Genomic DNA, 12,919 nt, shown 5'->3' with positions numbered 1-12,919 from the left:
AATGTGGAACTGCAAACCTAGACAAACCTAAGGAAGCAGCAGTCTAAGTGCAAATGTGAAGAGATTTGGAATGTGGAACTGCAAACCTAGACAAACCTAGATTTGAAGAGGTTAGTCTTCTCCAATGGAGACTAACCTAGACAAACTTAAGGAAGCAGCAGCAAAATCACCTTCCATAGATTCTACGATTTATAGACAAATGATTGGGTCTCTCATGTACTTGGTAAATATAAGACCTGATATTTGCTATACAATTAATGCCTTAAGTAAGTCTAAGTGTGAACCAAAGGAGATTCACCTGGTTGCAGTCAAACAAATTATGAAATACTTACAAGCACTCTTAACCTTGGGCTCAAGTATGAGAAAGTTGGCTTGGATTCACATGGATTCACAGACTCAAATTGGGCTAGAAATGTTACTGATAGCAAAAGCACTTGAAGATATTGTTTCAGTTTAGGCTCAGCGATGATATCATGGATATGCAGAAAGCAGGCATCAGTAGCACAGAGTTCCACATAAGTTGAATACATTGTGATAATCAACCCAATGAATCCCACTATCATTCATTGTGATAATCAGAGTTGCATCAAATTTTCTGTGAATCCAATTTTTCATGACAGATCCAAGCATATTGAAATTCCTTACCATTATGTAAGAGATATGGTAGACAGGAATACTGTCAAGTTAAGATACATTTGTATTGCAGATCAGATAGTGGATATTCTTACCAAACCTCTCTCGAGTGAAGATAGATCACTTCAGAAAAGGACTTGGTATGGTTGAATTATAACTCATTTGTATTCTTTGATTATTAATAAAGTAATTGTGTTAAATTATTATTGTCAGGCTATTGACTATTATGGCTTCACAATTTGTGTTTATTATCTAAAGAGGTGACGATCTCTGTGATAATGAATAGACATTATATGAGATGACGATCTCTGAGATAATGTTCTAAAATAGGAGGGAACTACTAGTAGATCTGGATGAATTAAAGATTGTATTGTGTTATAGACATTTCTATGCCTATGAGTCACAATTTGGATAAAGGAAGAATTTAATCATTCTCCGGATTTTATCCTGTGTACTGGCAGATCTTAATTCAGGATCATATTGTGATATAGGCTTGTCAGTGCCTATGAGTCACAATTTGGATAAAGGAAGAAATTAATCATTCTCCGGATTTTATCCTGTGTATTGCATCACATGTAATACTATTATCACAAGTATTAGTGATAATTCATATTATAGGTATAGTAATATGACAAAGTATCATGTGTACCATGATACTACATGCTTGGAAGAATCAGATAGATATAGAGTGCAAATCTATGCTTAACAATGTTGCTAGATATGTTTCTCTCATTTATATTATCAAGTTAAGAGGGAGTGTTAAATCCTAATAACTTGATAATATTAATGTTCTGATTTTTCAGATTATACAAATCTAAAATGCATGTAATTTCCTTTATATGTGGCCTTATGATAAATACATCTCCCTAGAACAGATCGGTGATTTGCTAGGCATATTTGTATGCCTTGTATTTGACTATTGTAGTTAATTAATAATTAATTATTAGTTAATGGACAAGGGCGTCGATTTGTAGAGGAGTAGGTTGTTCATGGAGGGCTGACCTAGAAGGGGTTGTGTCTTATGAAAAGACAAGACCCTTGGTTAATATATAAGTAGGAGCAAGATTGTGGCTAGAGAACACACAATACAATCTTAAGTCTACTCTTCTAGCAATCTGCTCCTTGGCGATTTAGTATAGAAATAAAATATAATTTCCAGAATTTATTGCAGACTTCAAAAACAATAACATTCAGTCCAAAATTGTAGTAGATCGATTTGCAGCAAGGTATTAATTCTCCATCAATATTATATCTTCAGAATTTGCAGAAAAACTTACAAGATACACACACATATATACATACATATATATAGTGATATACATATATATACATATATACATATAGAGATAAACATATACATATATATATATATATATATATATATATATATATATATATATATATACGTGGAACAATACAAATAAGTTGGCCTAGCACAACATGTCAGCGTGAATACAAAAATTAATCTTGACATATTTGATAAGATTTAGCATATTAGAACTAGACCCAAAGATACGTCACACATAAAGTTCTTTGTAGCATTTACTACTGGACCCAAAATAGGTCATACATAGGATAAGATGTTACATAGCATAATTGCCGAAAGATAAACAACATGAGATATATTCCGGAGCAACATGAGATATATTCCGGAGCTGATGGGAATGGCACAACCAAGACCAAGTCTTGATCGCCAAAAAAATCAATTTCAATAGGACACAACAAATACCATCTGTAATAAACTAAATAAAATAAACTTCAAACATATTGTAAAAATGTCCAAATAGCAGAGATACTCAAAATGAGCTTTGAACATAGCAGCCAATATCAAACATTTGATCTTCATTATTTTGTACCAATTGTCTTCCATAGATGTACCATAGAAATATAATGTCATATCTAGAACAAAAATAACATCCACACAATCCATCACGATAACATACTACACAGGATAGATTAATATTGTGCATCATCTGGAGCACAACCATCTAGATCACAAGTTTTGACATCAATGACAACAATGCCAAATATCTTCCACAACTTCTTAACACAATCACCTAGACTTTTTAATGTTAACCTAGACTCGCCAAAGATAAGGAACCAAGCGAACAACATGAGCCTTTAACCCCCCTGCAACACATACAACACTTCATTTCACAACTTCACCCCTTGGATCCAAATTCTATTGTCATTATAAACATCAAACAAAATATACTAGTTAGTAAAGCAACAACTCAAGTTCTAGCAACCACACTGTCACCCAATGGTGGTAATGCTAGATCCCACTATTGGTTTCCAAAACCACAAATTGGAATCCTACGAGTCTTGGCAACTCAATGCTGGGATATCCAACCGTTTATGGCCAACTTGACGGGATTGATTGATGCGATCCAAATCCCTTGCACTTTTGGCTCTGCAAAACCAAGGCAGGTGTACCTAATCCTGGACAACAACCTTAAATCCAAGATGCTTAAAGCAGATTGGTTAGAACACGAATACAACGAAAGTTTTCCAAATGGCAAGAATTATGGAAAACCTCAAACTTGCAATTTATGAATTAATAATAATAAATGAAAATATGAATGTTTTCAAATAAGAACAGATTAATGAACCAAATGAATATATTAATTCTTCAAAGGGAAAGATATGAAATAATTGCCAGCATATGGATTATGAATCAAGAGTAAAATAAAGACCAGTGCTTAATTAAATGGGCAAACAGGGTCAATATTATAAGTTGAAACGTATGACTTTATAAAGTTCAATGTACTTAAACTATAAACAAATTAATAATCCAGACGCGACGGATAAATTATACGAATGCAATTTTAAAATAGTCTAGGATGCACTTTAATTCCTGTAATATGGAGACAAACTAGACATAAATACGAAAATAATTAAATATTTCACAATATTTATGTTTACCAAGTTTAAAATGCAATAATGACCAAGTCCACTTGTCCGAACATTAAAACATTTATAGAATTTTAAAAATAATTATAAAGGACACAACTTAAAAATATTTCAACTCCAAAATTTAAAAATAAATAATTATGCTGAAAATAAAATCGCAATACACTCCTTATAGATGATCTATCTACTACGAATCATCCAGATCGCATAAAATTCACCCAATAATTCAAATTCACGAGCTTTGTTCAATCGCTCATTCCTTTACCAATGAAAGAATATAATATATCAAATTGTGCATAGGATATGTAAAAAATTTAATATGAATATGAATTGTATCTATCTCCTTTTGTATTACATATTTATACGCAATAAAATGGCGCGAAATGAACAGGCACAACCCTTCACAACACCTAATTACAACCACCTTTGTAATGAATCCAAAACAAATTATAATAATTAATTTTAAAAAGGCGGCTTGGAAAGTATAATGGATTTTCTAAGGTTATTTGATGAACTAATGACAAATCTATGCTTTGACAAAATCTCTCATGCGGCCTCCGAACATAGGAATTTTTGTGTTCTATTTCCTCGTGTGGTTCCAACCCGAGAATCTGGGTTGTGAACCTCTGGACTCCATGGCAGACAAGGTGGCATAGTTTCAACAGATGATGTAGTCTTGGTATCATCACGGGAAATATCATAGATGTAATTTCCATCTTTCGAACTAGAAGTAAATGTACGCATCACATGTGCAGAGACGGCATTGTTGGAGCCATATAGTGATTATCTAAAATTTAAAATATTCCCCATATTAGATGTCGATGATCACCTTGCATCTATGATTGAATAAGATGACTCGATTCTATGCAGGCTCCTCCTCATCTCGTGCTTGTTCTCTTTGATTGGCATTGAAATTTCTTCACTCCTTGTCTCCAACTTGCAGACGTTACCAATGACTCTTCCATATATGCTCAAAGATCTGCAACAAAACATAAACTCACATTAGAAATAAATTATTAAAAGATATGATTGATAATAGACAATACATCTCTCCCGCTCAAGAGGCCCTACGAAGACCGGGAGACAAATCCTCCATACTTCTATACTGCTGCAAAGGATGAGCACAGTAGTCACTTAGTTATGCCACACGATGGAAGATGTGTTTCACATAGTGTGTGATTGCCGCAGTTGCAGGTATGTTGGGCTTCAAATATGGCTAACATCCTCATGGTGTACTGCTGTTGAATCTAATATGTCCTGCATAGTACTTCCCAAATACATCATTGTTTGTCTTACAGGCCTGCATCTTCTAAATCCAAACTTTACTTACTAACGAGATTACTATTATTCATGACTGAGGATAAACTGTTGGGTATGTTACACATACTGTGATTACATACTTGCTGTTGTCTTCATCACCGTCTGATAACCTAGTATATCAATTCAGATATCATACTCTTTTTTATTGCTACTGCACATGAACATAGTTCTTCAATATTAAAAATATATTTGCTGTTGTCATTCATTCATTATGATTCTTAAGAAGATATGTCTTTATGCATATCAGTCCATTTGAACTCTTGTTTTTAATCAGTGCTCTGTATTATTGTTTCCAGCATTACTCAATGTATTGATTATAGCTATTGTTGTTCAACTTCCTCAAATCTATAAGCTCTCTTACTACTCATAGTGTCTTCTAAGCAACAACAAATTCCTGTCCATAGACAATCATAATGATTATGACTGCTGTTAGCCCATAACTAATTTTTTGTCAGAAGAGTTATTCACATTCTTTGACATCAATCTCAATGCCTCATCAATCTCCAACATTATTTTTAAAATGGAAGCCTTAATTTGTGAAAATTTGGGCTCCATCACCCACAAGCACCACAACAGTGCTGCAACTTAAAGGCAAACTGTTTCATTTTCCATAACTTTATTTCATCTTCTACATGTTTTATTTCATGATGCGTGTTTGTATTTGAATAATATATCTCTTCCTGATATTGAATGTATAGAACTTCAAATTATGAAATTTGAATTCTATTCTTCATATTTCTCCACAAAAGAGTGAAAAACGTCCCTTCTGTTCATAGTTTGCTTCCGACATAGAATGTTGAATCCTGTATTCGGTGTGCTGTCCCCCAGATTACTCTTTGGATTGAACATCTTCCAACAGTATGCCAATTAAATGTCTGGTTAGACAAGGTTTTCATGGCTTATGCAAGGACTTTGATGCAAGAAATGAAATTATGTGTCATAAAAATCATCTCAAGTATAAGTTGAACTCTCAAAAATTAACATTGAATCACTAAACAAATACTTTTCTATCTTAACTTGTAAAATTGCTAGGGATTATCACTCAATTTTGATTCTCTTTAACCTGAAATTTTAAAGTATGTGCCAAATGCAGGACTTGATTCCTATCTCATCATTGATACAATAATGCCAACCTTTTGTCTCTGTGCCCAAGATAAGATGTGATAATAAGGATGCTTTTGTCTGATATTAGAATCCTAATTATGTGATCTAAATAAGTGCTTCGCTTTTTGGGTGAGCTTCATCCACCCCATGCACCAGACATGGTGCATCAAACAACTCTCTAAATTTTACACTATTCTAAAGCCAAAGTGCTCTACAAAACCAAGGCACTATATGACCCATAAATTAGTTCTCCGTCTTTAAAATATAACTGTTTGGATTTTTATGGCAAACTTAATGAACATTGCATTATGATATTGATGGGGATTGGAAAGATGTACTGCTACCTGTTGATTCCTCTAAGCAATATTAAAAGAGGATTTGCATTTGCAGGTAACCAGCAAGCAGCTGTAATTAAAAGCACCTGCAGAATTAGAGAATAGAACTAAGAGCAAATGCCTTAACCTATCGTTGCTGTTCTGGACAGAATATAAGAATTGGCCAGTCTGCCATGTTGGAGAATGCATAAACAAATGATCGTACTATGAACTCTCGTTTTAGTTTTAATTCTAGCTTTGCATAAGTTAAGATGTATACTCAACGGATTTTAACTAGAACCTGTACCATTAGAAAATGGTATTTATTGGTTTTCTTACTTATGTTTAAGGTGTGTTTTTCAGTCGACTCCTAGTAGCCAAAAAATGATGTGAGTTCTGGAATATTTGACAAGATATATTTGCAGTAGCAATCTGCATTCAAATCGTTTCTCTTAAAATACCATTTTACATGAAATATCTGTATTTTAGAATTTCATTCCACAATAAAACGTAAGAGAGTTTAGGATATTGTTCTAAATAGATATATATAGATGTGTGCAAGAGAGATTATACTCCCCACATATACTTCCACTCTCGTTTTGCGTGTGGTTTGAGGGTGTGTGTCGTGATCAATCCAATACAGGTAACAATAGCAGAAAAGTGATAACTAAGGCATTACCCAAACCAAAACAGCTTTGCGATCGCGACACAGGCTTTCATGGGCAAGTATTCAGGTTAACGGGTTAACATCCACCCTATCTAGAGAGAGATGATGCTGCTAAAATTCAAGAGAGCAGACGAAACATTAGACTTTAGTTATTATAAACGTCAAAACGAAATCCTATGCCACTTCATCGCCGATAATGATCCTAACATAACAGACACGGGATAAGATGATCGTGATGAGAATGGTAGATACATAAGGTTAGCATAGGAAAGAAAAAATGTCCAATGAAATGAAGCAAGGATCCAAATCTATGGGCATAAGAGATTAACGAAGTTCAAAACACGGAGTCAGTTTGATTTGCCCCTTTAGAAACTGACTGGTAAATTGAAAATGTCAATTTCAGCAGCATCATATTAAATGAATTAAATCTGTAATAAAATGAAGCTTTTTTAAAAATGCACAAGCGCAAGCGCTTGGTGACCACAATCTCAGATTGATACCTCGATCTATTCGCATTTTAAGAGAAATAGCAAAGTGAATATCAAACATTTGCATAGAATGCGTATTGAGATTAGAAAGGCGATGAAATAATTGAATACCTAAATTCAGAGCCAAAACGGTGTACGCAGTGTGTGGTGCCGTGTTATCATTAGGGGAAAATACCCACTCCTCCACTCATTTCCTTTGCCTACACACAGAGCCACACCCCGCCGCTCCTGGATTTGTGGGCTGTACCTGTAGCAAACAGAATTTGAACCCAGGGCTTTGAAGATGCCACGTCCGACGTGAATTGGTTAATCAGACTATCCCACACTCTGTCTGCATGATACCATGGGCTATGACGTGGCGCCCATGGCTACCCGCCACGCGGAAGCTATCGAGCTAATACGGGTCACAGCTCCCACCAAGAGAAAAGAGAGAGAAAAGAGAGCTTAGGCTATTTTCCACTATGAATGAATGGGAAATGGGAAGACTCAAATCAGCAACAAACGGGAATGTGGGCCCTACAGAATATCTTTATACAGTCAGTCGGAACTGTAAAAATTACTCGTAGAGGACCAGAGTTGGGATCTATGACTGAGGGCAAGGACATTCTGACATTATCATTTTCGTAGAAATGCATGAACATGATGAATGTGCAGTGTCAAACTTTGTAGGATACAATAAAATTGAATTGAAAAAACTAAATTTGATAAAGGGTTTAGGGAGGAGCCACATTTCTAGTAAGAGAATTGTGGGATGAAGCAATAACAAAATCATGGACGAAACGCCTTTCGAGTAAGATAAAACATGGAGGGATTAGTGTGAGATGGAATTATAAAAACTAGAGAAAGAAGATTTAAACAAGTAATGTATATGAATAAATGTAATAGACAATAAGGTTATTTTAGGGGGGTGCTACGTTGCTTTGTTTAAGAAAGTTTTCAAATCTTTAATACAAGATAAATCTAGATAGTAAAGATTTCTATATGACATTAAAAAGGGACATTGTGATTTCAATACTTTAGGAGATATAGTTTAATTAAATGACTTTAATGCAAGACAATATTGAAACAATTTAGTCGGATAGAGAAGAAAGGGAGGACAAACAAAATGGGGACCAACTTTTGAGGAAAACTTAACAAAATGGAAAGGAGAGTGTCTCATTTTGGGGAAGAATTTTTGGAATTATAGAGCTTACATGATATGGTTATTTGCAATGACATGAAAATTTGGTCAAGATTTGTTTCATATCTCAATTTTATAATATGAACTTACTTTCATGATATTTTATGGACTAGTTCGATTGAACTAGAATAATATTCAAATGTTAACTATTGATTTAATAATACATTGATGTTTGTTTTACATGCAATGCAATTAGTAAATATTGAATTGATTATTAATAATTACTTGAAAATGCAAGTATAAATTTTATTTTTAGATTATGAATATGTACCAATGTACTAATGAAAAACTTTAGTGTTATGAGCTAAACAAGTTTGAAGATGAGAATGTGGCCTAGATAGAGGTTATCTAGTATTTTCAAGTACTTCGTTTGATGGTGTAAACATGTAAAAATGTCTTGATGTCTCCAAGCAAAACTTTTACTATTTTTTCTCTTCATTAATTAAATAATTTTAATTATTTTCTTTTGTTTCAAACTCAAACTCAAAATTTACCCATTTTTCATGGTTAATTATTTTTTAATTATTTAATTATCTATTTTCTTCTAAAGTTAAATAAATGTTTTTGCTTATTTAATGAATCACTTCAATTAAATGATCTTTACAATTCAATCAAATCAATTTTATAGTTAGCCCCAAGCGATCATGTTGAAGATAAAGGAGATAATGCATGTGAAGTAGTCGTATCAGTTGTTATGTTATGAGTGATGTCAAGCCTAAATAGGTAAGACATTATGCTAATTCAATAAGGTGCCAAATCATATGAACGATGTAGGGTTGATTGATGAAGAGGATTTGTAAAGATATTGATGAAAAAGAGAATGGAATGAAAGAAAGTATTGATAAGTATGAGGATTTCAATAGGCACTTAATGAGTTTGACTTTGACAATATAATGTTGAATTGATTATTTTAGATGATTTGATTAAGTATTGAGATCGTGTATAAGTAAGATATGTTGGTTGGCAATGAAGGAAAGAAGTTATGAAATGGAAAGACAAAGAAATTGTAAGTTGCATTGAGCTAGTTAGTGAGGTCAATAAATGAAGGACTAATGATCACTGAGATATTACAGTAGTCACTGAGCATAGGTTATGTTCAAATAAAGGATGAACAATTTTAATCAAGCAAGAACGGTGTTAACCAAGCTTAGTATTGATCGAACGAGTGTAGTATTAGCCGAGCAAGGGAAAGAAGAATTTTCTTGAGAAGATTCAACTGAAGGCTGACATTTGATGAAAATATTGATTGTTCGAGAAGTTTCTTAGATAAGGATGAAGTTTTTTATGAGATTTGTGATAGGAGAAATTCAAAGAAGATCTAATGGTGAAGATTTAATTATTTGAAATGAAGCTCAAAGTTCAAAGAGAAATCATAATACCCGAGTGTCTAGATTCAATGTATCGAAGCTAGAAGATGTTTGAATGGTTGTGATTAAGAGGGAAAATGTTAGAGAATCTGGTGAAGTGGCAATAACCTATCTATTTAAGGGATGAACAAGATGTTCATAGTTGCTAATCAAAACCATTTGTGAAAGTGAAGATAGAAGGTGAAACTGAGCAGAGTAACATTTTGAAATCTAGTAACTGAAGTGTGAAGTTGATGTGTATGTGAGTGGATCAACTAGAAGGAAGGAAAAGGGAGAATAGAGGAGGAAAGAATGAGTGAAATGGAGATCTAAAACAACAAAGGTGGTTACATAACTTATTAGATCATTTCACTATTTTGATTAAGTAAAAACAGGTTTTGAAAGGACCTGAAACCTTTTATAAAAAGCAAAGCAAAGTATCAATAAAAGTCCAAGAGAAACTGTGCATCAGCACCAAAGAGATAAACAAGCCATAATAGAATGCACTAAAATAGCAGGCAGATAATAAAGACAACAAAAAAATAGCTGAAAGACAACAACATGACAGCTATAAAGTCTTCAACAAGTTAGCAGTCTGATCACCCAAAATGTTCATGTTCATAGTAGAAGCCCTAAGCTCATTGATTTCTTTATCATCCATGACCTTTGTCTTCTTCGAGTTTTCCCTTGTGTGCTTACTGGGGCCATGATCATCATGTTAGAAATTTGTTCAGTGCTCCCCTCAGGATTCATGACAAGGGCTTAACTGCCTCATGTGTACTATAAGTTGACTGGTTGTATTAGGCATTAACAAATTGGTCTTTTGGTGCAACGAAAATCCCACTCTAACAAGTGGTATCAGAGCCTGGTCATAGGTTTGAATCCTCAGACCCTTTGGGTAACACTGAGGGGGAGATTGTTAGAAATTTGTTTAAATCACGCCCATCAGGATTCGTGACAAGGGCTTAACGCCTCTTGTGTACTATAAGTTGAGTGGTTGTATCAGTCATTAATAGATCGATCTTTTGGTTCAACAACAACCCCACTCTAACACATCCTTCATCTCCTTTGTACCCTGGTTCTTTCTCCCCCACTCCAACTTATCCAACAAACCCTTGATATTATCAACAATAACTTTCAAAATAGAACAACTCTGATCAACAATCTTTTTCAAAACATTCTCAATGCCCTTAACTCTGCTGCCCAAAATATCAATCTTCTTCTACATATCCTTTACCATTTTATCCTTTCACTGTTACTCTCTAGCAATTGTAGCATAAAATCTCTTAACCTAGTGGACTTGAAAGTCTTATTTGTGAATCCTTATTAGGGTGACATTCCTTTGAATGTTTGTAATTCATTTAGAGCAGGTCACTCAATTGAGGAGTGATAAGGTATAGATGAACTTTGGTGTAAATCCCCTAATAGGGTCACATTAATAATGTGTATGTAACCTTTAATTAGGTTGGCTCCTAATCGAGCTCACTTCAAAAGAGTGAAAATTTTGGTTTACCAATTCCTTGGTGGTTTTTTCCCTTGATAGGGTTTCCAAGTTAATAATACTTATGTCGAAATTGTGTGGACAATTGCATTGCATGTTATTTCATGTTTATTGTTTAGTGTTATAAATTGGTAATGAAGAATATTGTTAATAGTCAAGTACTTCGATACTCGATATACAAGCTAACAATTTACTAGTAATGATTGAAGTGGATATAATTATGAAGTTTAGATCTATTATCAAGCTTTTTTATTGAAAGTTGAAATTGTTAAGTTGTTGAAAAGTATATTAAGGACCTATGGATAATTGATTCACACACACCCCCCCCCCCCCCCCCCCCCGTCAGTTATCGAACATCTCTCATAATTAAATAATTAGTTTGATTACTTTGTTAGTAATTTAAGTCTTCTTTAACTATTTTTATCGGTAAAGAAAGCTAAGGGTTCTACACCCATATTATTAAGACCAAGATTTTGAACACAGTCAAACCAAAAGTAGCTACAAATAGGGAGCCACCTCCTTGAATAATTAACACACCTAAATGTTCATGGCCAATCTATCATGCATCCATCTTTGTTCCACCTCTAGTGTATAAATGAAGAAGCATTTTGAAGTATCTTCTTTTTCCTTTTTTCTTTCTTACTTTTTTTTCCTTTTGCCACTCTTCACCCTTTGTCTTTACAACCTCTTGCTCATTGTCAATAAAATCATTAGAAGTTAATCCCCTTCATCCAAGCTATGTGATCATCGATCTCTATCATTATCTCGACCAACATCACAAAGACCAATACTAATATTGTCTTTATGCAATGAGATTTTCATTTCCAAAGAATATAAAGTTGAGGGAGCTTGTTAGTCCATCTCCTCGACAACAACTTTCCCTTTTCTTCTGTGCTCTCAATTAGAATGATACTCTAGCTACAATTTTCCATCGAGTTGTGGTTACACCTCCTTCTACCATGTTATTGTTGGAAACTACAATTAGAACAATTGTTATGTTGTCATTAATATCAAACCTTATTGGTGAGATAGTTTCTACCTGAGTAGAGTGCCATATCAAGATGATTAATGAAGAGGATTTGAGAAGAAGAGATAACAAGAAGACCTAGTGGAAAGGTTGAGTTATGTAGAATTACATTAGGCACTTGATCAGTTGGACTTTGGCAAGATAATGTGTTGTTTAATCATAACACCAAGTGGATAAGATAGTTATGTTGAAGCCTAGTTGAGATTATCAATGAAGAACCAAATGCATAGGTTAAACCAAGCTACAAAGAAAAAGATTAAGGAACTTATAGTTGAAGTTGAATTGTACTAGTGTCAATCGAGTGAACAATAGAAGAAGAGTGAATGTAGTGTCGATCAAGCACCTGTAAAGACTAAGAATTAGAAAAGTTAGACCAAGTGAAGACTGTATAAGCCAAGCAATATAGTTAGTAGTGACCGAGTTATC

At 33.9% G+C, this 12,919-nt stretch overlaps 1 protein-coding gene across 2 annotated transcripts in view; it reads right to left on the bottom strand.

The window, feature by feature from the left end:
* LOC149548211 (protein SPA1-RELATED 4-like) overlaps positions 1-7,920 on the bottom strand; it is a 185,719-nt gene extending 177,799 nt beyond the window's left edge. For both annotated transcript variants that reach the window (XM_089792255.1, XM_089792257.1), the window contains exon 1: positions 7,551-7,920. The gene's annotated coding sequence lies outside the window, so the exon portion shown is untranslated. The remainder of the gene's footprint in view (positions 1-7,550) is intronic.
* Between the last annotated feature and the right edge of the window lie 4,999 nt (positions 7,921-12,919).

The sequence above is a fragment of the Cupressus sempervirens genome, chromosome 7 (genome assembly GCF_028749045.1).
Source record: "Cupressus sempervirens isolate cs-2001-9-10 chromosome 7, ASM2874904v1, whole genome shotgun sequence".
In the NCBI taxonomy this organism is placed as follows: Eukaryota; Viridiplantae; Streptophyta; class Pinopsida; order Cupressales; family Cupressaceae; genus Cupressus; species Cupressus sempervirens.
The sequence above is the reverse complement of the archived record's forward strand: the minus strand, read 5'-3'. Positions and strand labels throughout refer to the sequence as shown.